The 17,861-nt window shown below is 49.9% G+C and overlaps 1 protein-coding gene across 1 annotated transcript in view; it reads right to left on the bottom strand.

The window, feature by feature from the left end:
• LOC142255962 (uncharacterized) overlaps positions 1 to 1,637 on the bottom strand; it is a 28,211-nt gene extending 26,574 nt beyond the window's left edge. Inside the window, 1 exon segment of the mRNA XM_075327423.1 lies at positions 1,522 to 1,637. The gene's annotated coding sequence lies outside the window, so the exon portion shown is untranslated.
• Positions 1,638 to 17,861: the final 16,224 nt, after the last annotated feature.

Raw genomic sequence — 17,861 nt, 5'->3', positions numbered from 1 at the left:
GTAAAAATCAGTTTTAATTTTGCATAAAACTCGTGAAAAAAACAATTGAAAAAAACGCCACAAAAATGCAAAGTGTCAACATGGCCTTAAGGATACGTTCACACAGGTTGAAAAAAAAAAAACAAAAAAAAAACCCTAACCCTTAGCTGTGCCCAATTTAGAGCATGCCCTGCGCCCCCTTTTCTACGGGCATTGACGGCACTGTGCACACTATAGGAGTGGTTTTTTTTCCCCATTTAAGTGAATGGGAAACGGATTTTCATGTGGATTTTGGAGCAGAAACTGTTGCAAAAACCACTTTAAAAAATAACCAAACTGCACACTCAATTACACACATATACCATGCCAAGAAAAATGTTTCGAGTGTGACATTTTGGCCAGGGGCCAGGTATTTGGAGAGCCCTCCTGTGCCCACGTTTAATGAACCGAACCTTTGAGCATTTCCCATAGCACCTGTGACGCGGGATGTGATGCAGATGGCGGACACACCGCCACCAGCAGCGGGCCCAGGCCACACCGCCACCGGCCGCCCACAGCGGGCCCAGGGCACACCGCCACCCCGCAGCGGGCCCAGGGCACACCGCCACCCCGCAGCGGGCCCAGGGCACACCGCCACCCCGCAGCGGGCCCAGGGCACACCGCCACCCGCAGCAGGCCCAGGGGCACACCGCCACCGCCCCCCCGCAGCGGGCCCAGGGTACACCGCCACCGGCCCCCCGCAGCGGGCCCAGGCCACACCTCCACCGGCCCCCCCGCAGCGGGCCCAGGCCACACCTCCACCGGCCCCCCGCAGCGGGCCCAGGCCACACCGCCACCGGCCGCGAGCCCAGGGCACACCGCCACCGGCCGCGGGCCCACCGCCACCGGCCGCGGGCCCAGGGAACACCGCCACCGGCCGCGGGCCCAGGGCACACCGCCACCGGCTGCCCGCAGCGGGCCCAGGGCACACCTGACTTTTACGGTTACATATGATCCACCTACACCCCAAACTTTTCAGAAAGTGGACCCCAAATGCTAGTAAATACGGGACATTGATTGGCTGCAGCGGTACAGGAGCTGTCATGGTGATATCACCGCTGCAGTCAAAACTCTAGACCTGAGCAGGGGTGGTGCAAGGGTCGGACCGGGGGAGGGGTAGACTCATTTCCGCTATTAAAATAAGAAAGCCGGGGTCCGTAAATTGTCAAATACAGGGCGGCGCAATTTGGGAAAAAGGGGCGACGAGCGTCTCCGCGGGGCGAGACTCCGCCAGGAAATATCGTCCCCTGCGGAAAGTTCCAGGCGAGGCTGCAATTAATGAATTAATGACAGTCACCTCCTCCCAGGAGCCGCCATGCCAGCAGCTACTGGAGCACAGAGAGAAAGTGCACAGGGGGGTCCTCAGCATGCAGCCCCTCTAATCACCGCCCGGGAGGAAGAGGGGGGCTGCACTGCACCCTGCCCGGCACCACACGGGTTAACACAACGAGCGTCGCCCGGGAGCGCAGGGGGGAGGAGGGCAGCGGGCCCGGCCACACTCACCTGGAGCTGGAGAGGGGTGTGCGGGGTCAGCTGGGCGGCAGCAGGGCGGCAGACATGGGGGAGGACACACAGGATGCTTTGTGCAGGGGGAGGAGGAGAGACACTGATGGACGGAGCTCGGGGGGAAGGAGAAGGAGACGGAACTGCCGTACGAGCTCTACGGTGGCCGCGCACATCCAAACTACTGACGAACGCGTATCCCTGCTGCCTCCCTGAAAAAAAGGGTAAAAACTGATGGGATCCGAGCAGGGAAAGGTCACGTGCGGCCGAGAGCTGCGGCATCTCAGCCAGGGGCGCAGCCTGCACCTTACAACTTTTTCAGTACGCAGAGGTTTTGTTTTTTTTGTTGTTTTTTTTTAGTTTTTATCATTCTTATTGGGGTCCTAAGAAGTTTTCATTCCATTTTTTTATTATTTTTTAGGAAAGGTGAAGTAACAGGGATTTTACAATTTTTTTTTTTTTTAATTTTTGCTAATAAACATACAAAATAATTAATATAATGTTTTATTAGATCTATACCAAAAACTTTTTTTTTTTCTTTTTGGCATTTTTTTTATCACATGGGAAAAGGAGATGATACAAAGATAAAATAATAAATATCATTATTATAATTTTAACTTTTTAAAAAAAATGTTTTACTGTTTTTATTAATGGGGAGGAGAAGTAACGGATTTTGTAGTTTCTTTTGTTTGTTTTTATTTTTTGGTAATATTTTTATTTATTTCTCATTTTTTTTATCACATGGGAGAAGATGATACAAATATTTATTTTTTTATTATTATTTTATTTTTTATTATCTTTATTCTTTTACAGGTTTTAGTTATTGTAGCGGTGAAGTAATGAATTTTGTAATTTTATTTTTTTTCTCTTTTTTTATTTTTTGTTTTTACATTTTTTTTATCACATGGGAAAAGAAGATAAAACAAAGATAAAATAATAAATATCATTATTATTATTATTACATTTTTTTACTGTTTTTATTAATGGGGAGGAGAAGTAATGGATTTTGTAGTTTATTTTGTTTTTCTTTTTTTGGTAATATTTTTATTCTTTTTTTATTACATGGGAGAAGATCATACAAATATTTTTCTTTATTATTTTATTTTTTATTATCTTTTTTTTTTACAGGTTTTAATTATTAGAGAGGTGAAGTAATGGATTTTGTAATTTTTATTTTTGTTTTTCTTTTGTAGTATTTTTATTTTTTTATCACATGGGAGATCATACAAATATTTTTTTATTTTACTTTTAATATTTTTGTTTTTATATTTTTAATATGTTTCTTTTTATACTGTTTTTAATTGGGGAGGATAAGTAATGGACTTTGTAACTTATTTTCTTTTCTTTTTTTTTTTCTTTTTTTTATCATATGGAAGAAAGAGCTGATGTGAAGATTTATTTCTTTATTTATTTTTTTACATCTTTCTTTTTTACTGTCTATTATCGGGGGTGGGGGGGTAAAGTAACAGGAATTTTGTAATTTATTTATTCTGCACATAAACATACAACATAATATAATATTTTATTGGTTTAATACAAATACATTTATTGTTTATATTTTTTTATCACGTGGCAAAAGTAGATGATATGAAGATTATATATATATATATATATATATATATATATATATAATACTATTATTATATTTTATTTTTTTGCCACATGGGAGAAGGAGATCATGCAAAGATTATTTATTTACTATTGTTATTTGATTTTTTTAATATTTTTTTTTATTGGGGTTTTTTTACTCTATTATGGGGAGGTGAAATAACAGGGATTTTGTAATTTTTTTTTTTTTTTTTTTGCTAATGAACATAAAACAAAATATAATGTTTTATTAGTTCGAGTTCGATATTAAATACATTTTTTTTTGCATTTTCTTTATCACATAGCAAAAGTAGATAGTATGAAGATAGATAGATTTCTTTTTTTAATATTTTTTTCTATTTATCACATGGGAGAAGGAGATAATAAGATTTTTTTTTCATTAATTTATTTTTTTTAATATTTGTATCTTTTATTTAGATCTCTCTTTTTTTACTGTTGGTATTGTTGGGGAGGTGAAGTAACAGGGATTTTGTAATGTATTTTAATTTTTTTGCTTATAAACATACACAATATAATGTTCTATTAGTTCGATACCAAATACATTTGTTTTTTTTCATGTTTTTTATCACATGGCAAGAGCAAATGATATGAAGATTTATATATATATATATATATATATATATATATATATAATGTAAATTATTATTATATATTATTTATTTTCTTCATTATATTATATTATATATATATATATTTATTAGCGTCAATGAAACAAAAAGCGAAACATATAAAGGGGTCTGAATACTTTCCGTACCCACTATAACATATAATACATTGGGTTTAGGTCAGGGCTCTGGCTGGGCCGGTCAAGAATGGTCACAGAGTTGTTCTGAAGCCGCTCCTTTGTTATTTTAGCTGTGTGCTTAGGGTCATTGTCTTGTTGGAAGGTGAACCTTCGGCCAAGTCTGAGGTCCAGAGCACTCTGGAGAGGTTTTCTTCCAGGATATCTCTGTACTTGGCCGCATTAATCTTCCTTCAATTGCAAGCAGTCATTCTGTCCCTACATCCATAGCATGATGCTGCCTCCACCATGTTTCACTGTTGGGATTGTATTGGGCAGGTGATGAGCAGTGCCTGGTTTTCTCCACACATACCGCTTAGAATTATCACCAAAAAGTTCTATCTTCGTCTCATCAGACCAGAGAATCTTATTTATATGAGTGGAAAATGTCGCTGACTGCAGAGTGGGCTCCTCGCGTACTACGGACTACAGCACCCGACTAAGTTTACTGAGTACTGATCCGGCCCTGATTATAGGGCCAGTGTTCATGAGATGGCCATTTTATTTTGGCGTTGTTTGCATGTGTGTTTTTTCACGTTTTTGCATTTGGAGCATTTTTTTTCAAGCAGAAATGCCTCAGTAATTTACCTGCTTCTTTTTAGGCTATGTGCACACGCTGCAGATTTGGTGTAGAAATTTTCTGCACCAAATCTGCACCTTGCAGCAGAAAAACGCACCAAAAAACTCATCCGGTTTTGATGCGTTTTTTAGTGAAGTCAATGGCTGAAAGGGCTAAAAAATGCAGGAAAATAAACACCCCAACAATTGACATGCTGCAGATTTTTTTCTGCATCAAAATCTGCACCAAGTCTGCAAGGAAAAATAAAGCAACATGCGCGCAGCACTTCAGGAATCTCATAGGTGTTGCTGGCTTCAGGAATGATGCAGATTTTAAAAAAAGAACCAAAAAATGCATCAAAAACTGCAGTGTGTGTACAAGGCCTTAGCAGATCAGTTTCAAAATCCACACCAAATCTACTCTTCCCATTTATTTAATTAGGAAATCCACATTGCTCTCAACATGGCAATATTTTTTCAAAGTTTTTTTCCCCATAAGGTTTAAGGGGGGGAAAAAAAGTGACATCACGTCTTTTCTTCAATCTCATCCATGTTTGATGCGGTCAGGCAAAAATGAGGCAAAACGCTGTAGCAAAAAAAAAAAAATCTTCAAGACAGCTTCAAAAAAACACTTTTGGTAAAAAAAAAACATAAAGAAGTAAAAAAACCACAAAAATTTGACACTGTCAGGCAAAAATGAGGCAAAATGCTGTAGCAAAAAAATCTTCAAACCCGCCTAAAAAACCCCCACTTTTGGTAAAAAAAAAGGAAAAAAACAAAACCTAAAGAAGCAAAAAAAAAACAAACCCCACAAAAATTTGACACTGTCAGGCAAAAATGAGGCAAAATGCTATAGCAAAAAATTCTTCTAACCCACCTTAAAAATACACTTTTGGTAAAAGAAAAAGGAAGAAAAAAAACAAAGAAGCAAAAAAAAAAACCACAAAAATTTGACACTGTCAGGCAAAAATCAGGCAAAATGCAGTAGCAAAAAAAATCTTCAAACTCGCCTCAAAAAAATACTTTTGGTAAAATAAAGTAAAAAAAATGCATAAAAAAGCAAAAAAAACCCCAAAACCTCAAAAACAACATTTTCCAAAATGCATTAGTCTTGAAAAACTTGTTTGATTTTTCCGCCTCCAAAAAATCTCGCCTGCGTTCACATATACGGCATCACTTTGGTCATTTTAGCACATTTGGGTGGTTTTTTTCTGACAATTTTTCAAGTGTTTTCAGGTGTTTTTGACCCCAAAAATGCATTTTATCTTCGGCGCAAACAAAGTTTAAAGAATGTGAAAAAAAAATGAACGCTTCATGAAAAAAAAAATGACAAAAACACGTAAAACTAACAATTAGGCCGCCCTCATTCACACGGTGGACAATTTGTCATGAAAATATACGACAGCCATAGGAATATGTCGCCATATAGTGTCATCACGTGTCACTGTTTTCTATCCTAGAAGCAATGGAGAATATCTCTGCAATGCCACATGCGATAAAACACACAAATCGACATTTTATTCTGTGACGAGAAAATCTCTGAAATCTGAGGTAAATCTGAGGTAAAATGGCTGCCATATTATGTATCAGCCGAGAGCAGGTTTAGGAGCCTGATGTACGACCATGGAGGCCATTGAGATCCTCACTTTCCCTCCCTCACCCATGAACGAATAGAAGATGACAGGAAATTTTTATTATATGATCATACGTATTCTCAATTCCTACATGGAGGATGATGATGATGATGGAAATAGTTTTTAATTACACATTGACATGACTGAATGGGGTCCACGCCAGAGGATAATGGCTACCTCAGACACTTTATTGCGCGCACCCCCCGTCCCCGGTCATAACAAAGGTGATCTCCACGCGTAAATCCAGTCTATATAAATAAGTCAATGTTATTTGAGAAGCGGTGACAGATCACACCGGCCCTTTTGTTACGAGACAGAGCGCCGCGTCCTCTGCGGCTGGAGAATTTATAGCGTGTTATGGATTTACTTCGTGTATTGTGAGACAAAGAACAGAAAGGAACAAAAAACCTGACGGGCAACATTTTTTTAATACCAGCAGCGTCTATAAAGCTCCAAATGATATAATTAGTGATGAGCGAGCACGACCGTGTTCGGAGGCTCGTAACTCGTAACTAGTGATGAGCGAGCACTACCATGCTCGGGTGCTCAGTACTCGTAACTAGTGATGAGCGAGCACTACCATGCTCAGGTGCTCGGATGGGCACGACTCAAGAAAATAAATCTTCCATAAATATGCTTAAGTTTCACATTGACTTCAATTATACTCAGGTACTCGAGTCACGCCCATCTGAGCAGGCCAACTGCTCGTTAGGAGTACTGACCACCCAAGCATGGTAGTGCCCGCTCATCACTAGTTACGAGTACTGACCACCCAAGCATGATAGTGCCCACTCATCACTAGTTACGAGTACTGACCACCCAAGTGTACCGCCCTGAGAGGGGCTCGGCCGCTCCACTGGCCGGGCCGAGCCGCTCGAGGTCCGGGCTCGGGTGGTCGGTGGCTCGAGCACTCCGGACCAGGGGCCACGTAGCTCTGTTAAGGGGAGGCAGTGGGGTGGTGGTGTGGGACGAGGTCCGCAGCCGGGGAGGGCCGCGTTGTCGGACGGGTCGTGACGCCACCTACGGGTCGTGGTGACGGGATGCACCTCCGCTGCGGCTGGAGTGAAGGGGGCTCCCGGGATCGGTGTTGAAGGTGCATCCTGGATGTTAGCCCCTCTGTGGGTAGGGGCGGTGTGTCCCGGGGCCCGGCGGCACGGGCGACGGTGTTGTTGCCGGGGTGCAGGGTGCCGTGCTGCGTTGCAGTGTCGTGCCCGGATGGCACTGGTGTACTCACGACTAATTCACACTCAGAGTCACTGGTAAACCAAAGTTCGGGTATGGTCGGGTCCCGCAGCCGGCTGCTTGTGTTCCTTGTGAGGCTGATGGTGGCCCCTTTCCCTTGCACCTCTTGTTGAGGTTTTCGGCTCCCCTGCCTGGGCAGTGGTAGCCCGCTCCCCGTCGTTTAGCTGCCGGAGGAGCCCTCGGTTGCCCGCAGGCGCTGGCCTGTCTGATGTTTGGCCCTTGGCAGTGGCTCTCGCCCGGTATTGGTGGGATGTTGCCTTCTTTCAGGACTTTGGGTGAGGATGAACCTGTGAGGTCCAGACTGCAATTAGTTAATTTGCCTATACTCAGTGGCTTCTAAGCTAGGACGGGGTCTGAGTACTCGGTTTCTGGTGCTCCGGTAAACGGCTGACTCCCCGGTTCAGGGCCGGCGGGCTCCAACCCTGGCCCGGTCCCTATGGTTCCGCCGGTTGCTATACCGGTACTCCTGCAGGCGGCCACTACCGTCTGCCTGCCTGACGTTACGGGGATCCCAGGCTCCAACCCTGGTCCCTGACAGCTCTGCTCCTCTACACCTCCTGTCACTGTCACTGTACATCTTAAACTGTTTGTATTTCCTGCCTTAGGACAGTAATCTCCTCGGTGGGCGTGTCTTTCCGCCTGACTCCACCCACCTGGTGTGCCCTACTTGCCCTGAGGGAGGCGTCAGGTCTCCCTTTCGGGTGACTGGTGTGTCCTCACAAGGGATGGGGGTGTGTGTGTAATGTGGTAGGTGTTGTTACCTGTGACCCCTGGGGTCCAGGGCGTCACATTCCCCCTTGGTTTAATGCAGACCGTCCGCGGGCTGCCCGACCAACTCCGGTTTATTTTTGGGGTTTTTTTTTAACTGGAAATAAACGGGAAACACTTACAATTATAATTACATTTTTACAAAATATAAGATTTCTGAAGGTCTTCCCATAACAGGAGGCATTTTACTTTAACGTTGCATAACTTTTATTAACGGAACGGGTTCATGTCCTTCCGCCTTTCCTACCCAAACAATCTAGCCTTGATGCTGCCCCTAAGAAACGGGCAGCACCCCTTTTCCCCAGTCCGGAAACAGGAACATGGCCAGATCACCCAGGCGGGAACGGGTACGGTGCGGCGCACCCGGCAGTTGTAAAAGGGCTCCCAGGAGGATGGTCACCGGTCCCGGTGGTGACTGGACCCCAGCCTGCTCTGCTGCGGGTCCTTCCTCCAATCTGCCTCTCCGGAGGCTAACAGAACGGGAAGGCATGTAAAAGGGGGCAGGATGAGGCAATATTTACAAGCCCAATAGTTTTTGGGTGGCCAGCAAGTCCACGGCCTTGTCCATGAGCAGTCACTCACGCAACAGGGGATTAAACGGGGGGTAAACACAAGTCCCAACAGGAACGGGTCCTTTTATAGCCAACGGGCTACCAGCTTACTCGGCAGTGGGGGACACTTCTTCAACCTCCATTTCGGGGCTGTACGGTGGAGGAGGGGGCTGTCTACCGCTCCGGACATCCAGGGCAAACCAGCCCCTCTCCCCTCGGTGCCGGGTGTAGTACACTAGATCGCCGGGCAGGAGGTCATGGTCCGGGTGCCCAAACGGGAGATGGGCATTTACATCCCGCCGGGAGAAGACCTCACCTTCCAAGGTGGGGGTCATACAGGAACCCCCAGCCTCTGTCCTGGTTGAATCTTCTGACCTGGCCCTGGTAGGTCGGGCCCCGCACCCAGTATCCGGCACTCCTCAGGTGCTCCTTCCCTTCAATGGTGCGGGCAAGGACCTCCTCTCTTCTCTTCTCTCTGGCCGCGATCTCAAGGACCTCCTCTCTTCTCTTCTCTCTGGCCGCGATCTCCCGGCTCAGTTGGCTAGGTTGCCGCTCCCAATACAGGGCAGCCGCATACCCGGGGTCTATTTCAGTGGGGGTCTGGCCCAGCTGGCGCTCCCCGGTGTCAACCACGATCAGCACTCTCAAAGGGGAGCCCCGCTGTGTCGCGGCCGGCTCTGCTGCCTTGCAGCTGCCTCCCCGCGGAACCTCAGCCAAGGCCCGCGACCCTGGAGCGGCCTGCCTAGCCTTTTGGGCCTTCTTGGCCGAGCGGCCTGCCGGGGCTGATGCATTCTTGGGTGCGGTCACTTCCGGTGCAGCCGGCGCCGTCTCGGGATCAAATGCTGGCTGGAGACGGGTCTTCTCAGGCAACGGGCACAGTGCAGCCAGATTCCATAACAGGTCCGGGCCAGCCTCCCCAAGCAATTTACCAGGAGCGCCCGGGACGAACTCCACCTCCGGTGTCGGGGGTGGGGATACGGGTAGAGGAGCAGTGGCAACCACTGCGGAGAATGGAGAAGGCAGTATGGCGGGCAGCAGCAGACCGAGCCCTTCAGCCGTGATGGCCGACCCCTCAAGGGCATAGGGACGTGGGTCGCCCTCCCACCCCGCCAACACCGTCATCCTCTCACGGGCACGCACGGCAGCCACTATCTCCCCCATCTCCGCCGCCCAGTGCTCTACCAGAAAGCTTACCTGGTGCTGGAGGCGGCGGCACATCTCCTCGGTCCGGGCCTTCACCCACGCCGCTGTTCCTGGCGCGGGCTCCAGGAATTCGGGACCCTGGACGAGAGTTGCCATGCTGGTGCTGCACTGTCAAGATCCAGGAACGGAACGGATGCAGGGTCCTGGAGTCCCTGCCCTTTTATCTTCTTGGTCACATCAGGCAGCCACCTCGCCCGCCTCCCCCTTGGTTTTATCTCTGCACTCCTCCTTCGGGGGCGGGGCTTCACCTTCGTGCCTTCACTGCTCGGGGAAGACGACTCGAAACTTTCGCGCCAAGATGGCGGAACTTCAACTTTTTCGGCAGGACGCCGCTGACGGATACTTCTAAGGCGTACTTCCACAGGTAAGTAGACTGTCCGAATCCTGTTCGTGACGCCAGAAGAGTCGATGTGTACCGCCCTAAGACTGGCTCGGCCGCTCCGCTGGCCGGGCCGAGCCGCTCGAGGTCCGGGCTCGGGTGGTCGGTGGCTTGAGCGCCTCCGGACTAGGGGCCCACGTCACTCTGTTAAGGGGAGGCAGTGGGGTGGTGGTGCGGGACGAGGTCCGTAGCCGGGTGATGCGTTGTCGTCGGACGGGTCGTGACGCCACCCACGGGTCATGGTGACGAGATGCACCTCCGCTGCGGCTGGAGTGAAGGGGGCTCCCAGGATCGGTGTTGAAGGCGCAGCCTGGATGTTAGCCCCTCCGTGGGTAGGGGCGGTGTGTCCCGGGGCCCGGCGGGATGGGCGACGGTGTTGTTTTTTGGGTGCAGGTTGCCGTGCTGCGGTGCGGTGTCGTGCCCGGATGGCACTGGTGTACTCACGATTAATTCACACTCAGAGTCACTGGTAAACCAAAGTTCGCGTATGGTCGGGTCCCGCAGCTGGCTGCTTGTGTCCCTTGTGAGGCTGATGGTAGCCCCTTTCCCTTGCACCTCTTGTTGTGGTTTTCGGCTCCCCTGCCTGGGCAGTGGTAGCCCGCTCCCCGGCGTTTAGCTGCCGGAAGAGCCCTCGGTTGCCCGCAGGCGCTGGCCCTTCGGATGCTTGGCCCTTGGCGGTGGCTCTCACCCGGTATCGGTGGGCTGTTGCCTTCTTTCGGGACTTTGGGTGAAGATGAACCCGTGAGGTCCAGACTGCAGTCAGTTAATTTGCCTATACTCAGTGGCTTCTAAGCTAGGACGGGGTCTGAGTACCCGGTTTCTGGTGCTCTGGTAAACGGCTGACTCCCCGGTTCAGGGCCAGCGGGCTCCAACCCTGGCCCGATCCCTATGGTTCCGCCGGTTGCTATACCGGTACTCCTGCAGGCGGCCACTACCGTCTACCTGCCTGACGTTACGGGTTTCCAAGGTCCAACCCGGGTCCCTGACAGCTCTGCTCCTCTACACCTCCTGTCACTGTCACTGTACAACTTAAACTGTATTTCCTGCCTCAGGACAGTAGTCTCCTCGGTGGGCGTGTCTTTCTGACTGACTCCGCCCACATGGTGTGCCCTACTGGCCCTGAGGGAGGCATCAGGTCTCCCTTTCGGGTGACTGGTGTGTCCTCACAAGGGATGGGGGTGTGTGTGTAATGTGGTAGGTGTTGTTACCTGTGGCCCCTGGGGTCCAGGGCGTCACACAAGCATGGTAGTGCTCGCTCATCACTAGTTACGAGTACTGACACCTAAGCATGGTAGTGCCCACTCATCACTAGTTATGTGTACTGAGCACCCGAGCATGGTAGTGCTCATGTGACGCCCTGGCAAAACCAGGTAGTCACAAATAGGCCCCCGCATAACACCTTCCCTCACTAGGAAACATACAGTCAACCAGAAAACCCTAGTCACCCCCCCCCTTAGGGACATACAGACACACCAGTGGGCGTGACCAGGTGGTTGGGACATGCCCACCCAGGGGTCTAGACAGCCCGGGGCGGAAAAACAGTAGTTGAGCTTTGTAGTTCAGTTTGGAGAGGAGTTTGGGCTGGAGCTAAGTGTAGCTCCAGCAGGGAAATTCAAGTTGAACGGTACCAGGGTAGGAGCCCTGGTGCCACTGGCTAGGAGGTAGACGGTGGTCTCCGACAGCAGGAGACGGGAAGACGGCTCGGCAGAACCGAGGTGGACCAGGACAGGGTTGTAGCCCGCCGGTACCGACACGGGGAACCGACCCCATAACCGTAGCACAAGGGGGGTACTCGGACCATGAAGCCAGAACCGGAAACAAGCGGACTGGTTAATTAACCGATTGAGGCCCGGACTAGAGGTCCTGTCCCACCCAAAGTCCCTCATAGAAGACAACAGCCCACTGATAGGGATAAGAGGTCACCTCCAGGGCCTATAGATCCCATGGGCCAGCGTTTGCGGGCACAGCTCCTTAGACGACATCCAGCCGGGAGCGGACTCCTGAGTTTCACACTAGGAAAGTCCACCTTACACAAACAGTGCAGAGGAAAAGGATAGAGACCACCAGCCGGGTGGGGGACTCGAATGCAACCGGCCGCGGCACCGGCCACCATCACCTTCGTTTACCAGAGACTTGTGTGGTTTATTAACAGTGAGTACACCTACATTCTCTGCGGTCGCTATCCCATGCACTGAGCCACCGGGTCCCGGGGCCACCATCCCTGCCCATGGAGGGGTTAACAACTTGCTGCACAACATCTCCCCTGGGTGCCCCACAATAGTAGCGGTGGTGTCCCACTTCACCACACACCGTGGGTGGCGTCACAAACTTAATACGGCCTAGCCCGTACATCTACGTCCCCCAATTTATTTGGCGTGTCCGCGAGACCCCCGGGTCCAGAGACCCTCGAGCCACTACCCCAGCAGGCCCGGATCCAAGCAGCACCGGCTGCTGGCACGGGGACGGCACACCCCGAAACTTGGCGTCATGAACAGGATACTTACCCATCCACTTACCTTGTGGAAGTGCGCCTTGTATTGGACAGTCAGCGGTGATCCGTTGTAAAATTTTCAGAAGTCGCCATTTTGCCGCCATTTTGGGCGCGAAAACTACAGACCAGCGTCTTCTTCCCAGAGAAAAGGGCGCGAAAGCCGAAGCCCCGCCCCCTGGGAATACACGGCCGGAAGGTGAACCCCGAGGTCGTAAAACGAAACTAAGAGGCCGCAGAAAGAAGTGTCGGCAAAAGACCAAGGGGAGGACAGAGCGGCATATAACTAGCGCTGTGAAGTGCAGGGACGCCAGGACTCTGCAGAAACCCGTTCCTGGACACCAACGCGGCAGGATGTGTCGGAGGATCCAGGCCCAAGCCCACTTCATGCTGGCGAAGTGGGCGGCGGAGATGAAGGGCCTGGCTGCAGCTGTCCGGGCGCGCGAAGTGGAGATGATCTCGGAGCAGCCGGTAAGCAGTGACCCACGCCCCTATGTTCCCCTGGAACCAACCATCCGGCTGAGGGTCCCGGGCTGCTCCCGACTGCCACGCCGTCTCCCTCGTCGCCCGTGTCCGCAGCCAACGCCCCGACCGACCCGCTGCCCCAGTCTGTGGCAGCGGAGCCCGTACCATCTACGGGGGAGGACCCAGCTTCTGGGCCCTCAGGCCTTACCGTCACCATCACTCCGACACTGCTGACGACATCCCATCTGGCCCCGGCAGTCCGCCCGGCTGCAACGGAGATGACGTCAGCCCCGGCGGTCCACCCAGCCGCAACGGTGATGGCATTGGCCCTGGCAGTCCGCCCATCCACAACGGAGGCAGTGCCCGACCGGAGGTCTGGCCCAGCCGTGGAGCCGGTCGCTCTCAAGTGCCCCGTCCCGGCTGGGGAACAGCGGGAGTGTACCTGCCGAGAGGAGGAGCAGGCCACTGAGCGTTGGGGCTCTCGGTCCCCCGTTGGGACCGTCTGTGTCTTTTACAGTTCCCGGTTTACAGTTAAGAAGACAATGGTCGTGAACTTGCAGGCCAACCCATAAACTTTTGGGTTTTGTGAATAGCCCCCGACCAAACTTCTCACCATGACGCAGTCTCTGGAGAGGCTGGTTGGAGGAAGGGCCTGCGGTAGAGTCGTCCGAGGCCCTGTCACCAGCAAAACCGGTGACTACCCTCCGGGTCAGGGGTCCCCTGGACGTGGGGCCCTTGAAAAAGGACTGCCGGGTAAGGAACTTTTTACCTGGCCCGTTTGGGCAATACCCGGACCTACCCTGGACTTGGGCAAGGGGTGACAACCTGTGTTTTACAGGTGGCATCAGGGCTAGGTTGTTTTGGGTGGGTGAGGTGAGAAGGACCCGGTCTGTCCCGTCCTGGTTTTACATGTGCAACGTTTAAGTAACATGCCTCCTGTAAGGGAAGAAAACAGAATATGCTTGATTGTAAATATGTTATTATACTTGTAAACTGTTAATCTTTTTATATTTTTCAGTTCAATAAATGGTGGTCGGACAGCCCGCGGACGGTCTGTATTTAACCAAGGGGGAATGTGACGCCCTGGCAAAACCAGGTAGTCACAAATAGGCCCTCGCATAACACTTTCCCTCACTAGGAAACATACAGCCAACCAGAAAACCCAAATCACCCCCCTTAGGGACAGACAGTGGGCGTGACCAGGCGGTTGGGACACGCCCACCCAGGGGTCTAGACAGCCCGGGGTGGGAAATCAGTAGTTTAGCTTTGTAGTTCAGTTTGGAGAGGTGTTATGAACCGGAACCATGGAAGACCACCACAAATCATTGGTAAAAGGTGAGAAGAGCATTGGCAACTAATCTGGCCACCATCCTGTTACGGTTGCTGCGAGCACTGGAGACTATGTCCAGATTTCTTGCTACTGCACATGTGCGAGCGCTGGAGACTAAGTCCAGATTTCTTGCTACTGCACATGTGCGAGCGCCAGAGACTAAGTCCTATCTTGGAGCCATTGCACATGTGCGGGTGACATCATCGCTGACACGAGGTCACATGTCTCTGACACCTTCTATGCCGATTGGTCGCTGGTCATGTGCTTGTGATGCCTTGCTCAGTGATAGGCCAGCATGACGTCACTCCTGTCGTTCTGGCAGCGGATTGGCTCTGGTGTCATCCATCTTGGATGAGGTACAGAGTCTATATAAGACCCTGACACACGCCGCATGGCGCTCAGTCCTCTTGGTTCATGCATAAGAGTAGACGCTCTGTGCGCGTTCCTCTAGGCATTCCTCTGTCTATGCTAGGTGAGCGCTACCGGCAGGGTAGCGTTCTTATACCTTACAGCTTCGGCTGCTATCCGTATCCTTACCTCCTAGGGGAGCGGACATAGGCAGGTGCCTGAGGCACATGGTCTGGCTGGGCCTTGTGGTTCGACTCGTAGGTGGACGTTGCCGCTAGGGTAACGTTCCTTATACTGCGTCTGGCAGTTGTTCGTATCCTCGCACACTAGGGGAGCGAACGCAGGTAGGAGCTTTGTGCGGCTTACGCTGCTGTTCGTCTCTTTTGCACCACTAGAAGAGCGGACCTAGGTAGGTGCCATTTCGCACACATTGCCTTTGTCTCTGTGATTATTAACAGAGATCATTCCACACACCCTCCAAGTAAGGGAGGAATTGCTTTACTTACTTATTATATCCTTCTGTGAGTTAACAGAGGTATTGCACTCTGCCATAGTCTGCAGCAGAGTCTTTGCACGGTGGACCCTGACTGTCTGATACTCCTTTAGGTTCTTATCAGACAGCCCCCCGTAACACATCCCCTTACTAACCATCACAACTAGAAGTAGCCGAGGGGTGAACTAACATCCTGTGCACCGCGAACCCAGCCGGAGAACTAACTATCCTAAAGGTAGGAAAGATGAATAACTCTCTGTCTCAGAAAATAGACAAGATTAGCTAGCCCCCCACATTCAAAGACTGCGGTGATATAGGAAAAACACAATACACAGGTAGATGACAGGATTAGCAAAAGGTGAGGCCCCCACTGACTAAAATAGGAAAGGACAGGACAGGCACTGATGGTGGCCAGAGAAAAACCCTGCAAAATACCAACTTCCTGATAGTACAAAAAGGCCCTCAGATCGCACGATCTGAACTCCGTCCTATACCAGGTGCCCTTGTCATACCAATGAACAGAAAACAAGAATCATAACAAATTCAACAAGCCACAAACACATGGACCCAAAGGAGCTATACTCCACACAGAACTGCAGGGAGTTCCCCAGCCAAGCAACTGAGGGGGAAAATCCCTGCATGCAAAAAACTGAAAACAACCACAGCAAATGACAAACCCAGATAAGCAAAAGAACCAGACAATAAATAAAGAGCAAGCACTTATCTGGGATAGATGTGGTGTGGAGCAGGATGAAGCAGGCTGGTGATACAAAGAACAAATGACATCCGGCAACAGCCTGCAATCAGACCAGGATTTAAATAAGCAGAGAGTTAGCAAAGGAAACACCCACTGCACAACACACCTGGTCCAAGTCCAAACCATTCCTAGGCACCAGAGGGAGCCTCCCAGCAGCCAAAACATAACTAACATTCACAACAGTACCCCCCCCCCTTGAGAAGGGGTCACCGAACCCTCACCCACGCCACCAGGTCGCTCAGGATGAGCATGATGGAAGGCGCGAACCATCCTGTTCGCATGAATGTCAGAAGCCACAACCCAAGAGTTATTTTCCTGCCCATAACCCTTCCATTTCACAAGGTACTGAAGCTGACGCCTACTGCGACGGGAATCCAGAACTTTTTCAACCTCATACTCCAGATCCCCCTGTACCAAAACAGGGTCAGGAGGCGCTGCCGCAGGAACTGTTGGCTCCACATGTTTCTTCAACAAGGACTTATGGAAGACATTGTGAATCTTAAATGACGCAGGCAGAGTCAAACGGAAAGATACAGGGTTGATAATCTCCGAAATCTTATAAGGTCCAATAAATCTGGGCTTAAATTTAGGAGATGGAACTCTCATAGGAATATTTTTGGAGGACAACCACACCATGTCCCCTACTTTAAACCGGGAACCAACAGTCCGACGCCGGTTGGCAAACTTTTGGGCAGTTTCTTTGGACTGAAACAATTTATCCACTACCTTCCCCCAAATCTGCTGCATTCTGTTGACCACCGAATCCACCCCCGGACAGTCAGACGCCTCAAGCTGCCCTGAGAGGAACCTAGGGTGATACCCAAAATTGCAGAAAAAGGGGGACACCAATGTGGTAGAGCTAGCTCTATTGTTAAGGGCAAATTCAGCCAAAGGCAAAAACGAAACCCAGTCATCCTGATCCGCAGAAACAAAACACCGTAAATAGGTCTCCAGGGTCTGGTTAGCCCTTTCAGTCTGACCGTTGGTCTGAGGATGAAACGCCGAGGAGAAAGACAGCTGAACACCCAATTTGGAGCAAAAAAGCCTCCAAAACCTGGATACAAACTGCACCCCTTTGTCAGAAACAATGTTTTCGGGGATACCATGCAAACGAACATGTTGAAAAAACAAAGGCACCAACTCTGATGAAGACGGCAACTTAGATAGGGGAACCAAGTGGACCATCTTGGAGAATCTGTCACAGATCACCCAAATCACAGTCATTTTCTGAGAGACGGGAAGCTCTGAAATAAAATCCATAGAGATGTGCGTCCAAGGTTTCTTAGGTACCGGCAAAGGCAACAATAGCCCACTAGAACGTGAACAACAGGGCTTGGACCTAGAACAAACTCCATACGACTGCACAAAATGACGGACATCTCGGGACAGGGAAGGCCACCAAAAAGAGCGTCTCACAAGATCCCGAGTACCAAAAATGCCAGGATGACCCGCCAAAACAGAGCAATGAACCTCAGAGACAACTCGGTCTCTCCATTGGTCCGGGACAAACAGTTTCCCCGTAGGACATCTCTCAGGTTTATCCCCCTGAAATTCTGCCAGTGCCAACCGCAGATCAGGCGAAATAGCCGAGAAAACTACACCATCATTCAGGATAGTAGACGGTTCGACAACCTCCAAAGAGTCAGTGCAGAAACTCCTGGAAAGGGCATCGGCCTTAACATTCTTGGTGCCCGGCAAAAAAGAGACCACAAAATTAAACCAGGTAAAAAACAAA

The sequence above is a fragment of the Anomaloglossus baeobatrachus genome, chromosome 11 (genome assembly GCF_048569485.1).
Source record: "Anomaloglossus baeobatrachus isolate aAnoBae1 chromosome 11, aAnoBae1.hap1, whole genome shotgun sequence".
Classification (NCBI taxonomy): Eukaryota; Metazoa; Chordata; class Amphibia; order Anura; family Aromobatidae; genus Anomaloglossus; species Anomaloglossus baeobatrachus.
Note: the sequence above shows the minus strand (reverse complement) of the source record. Positions and strands in the feature narration are given on the sequence as shown.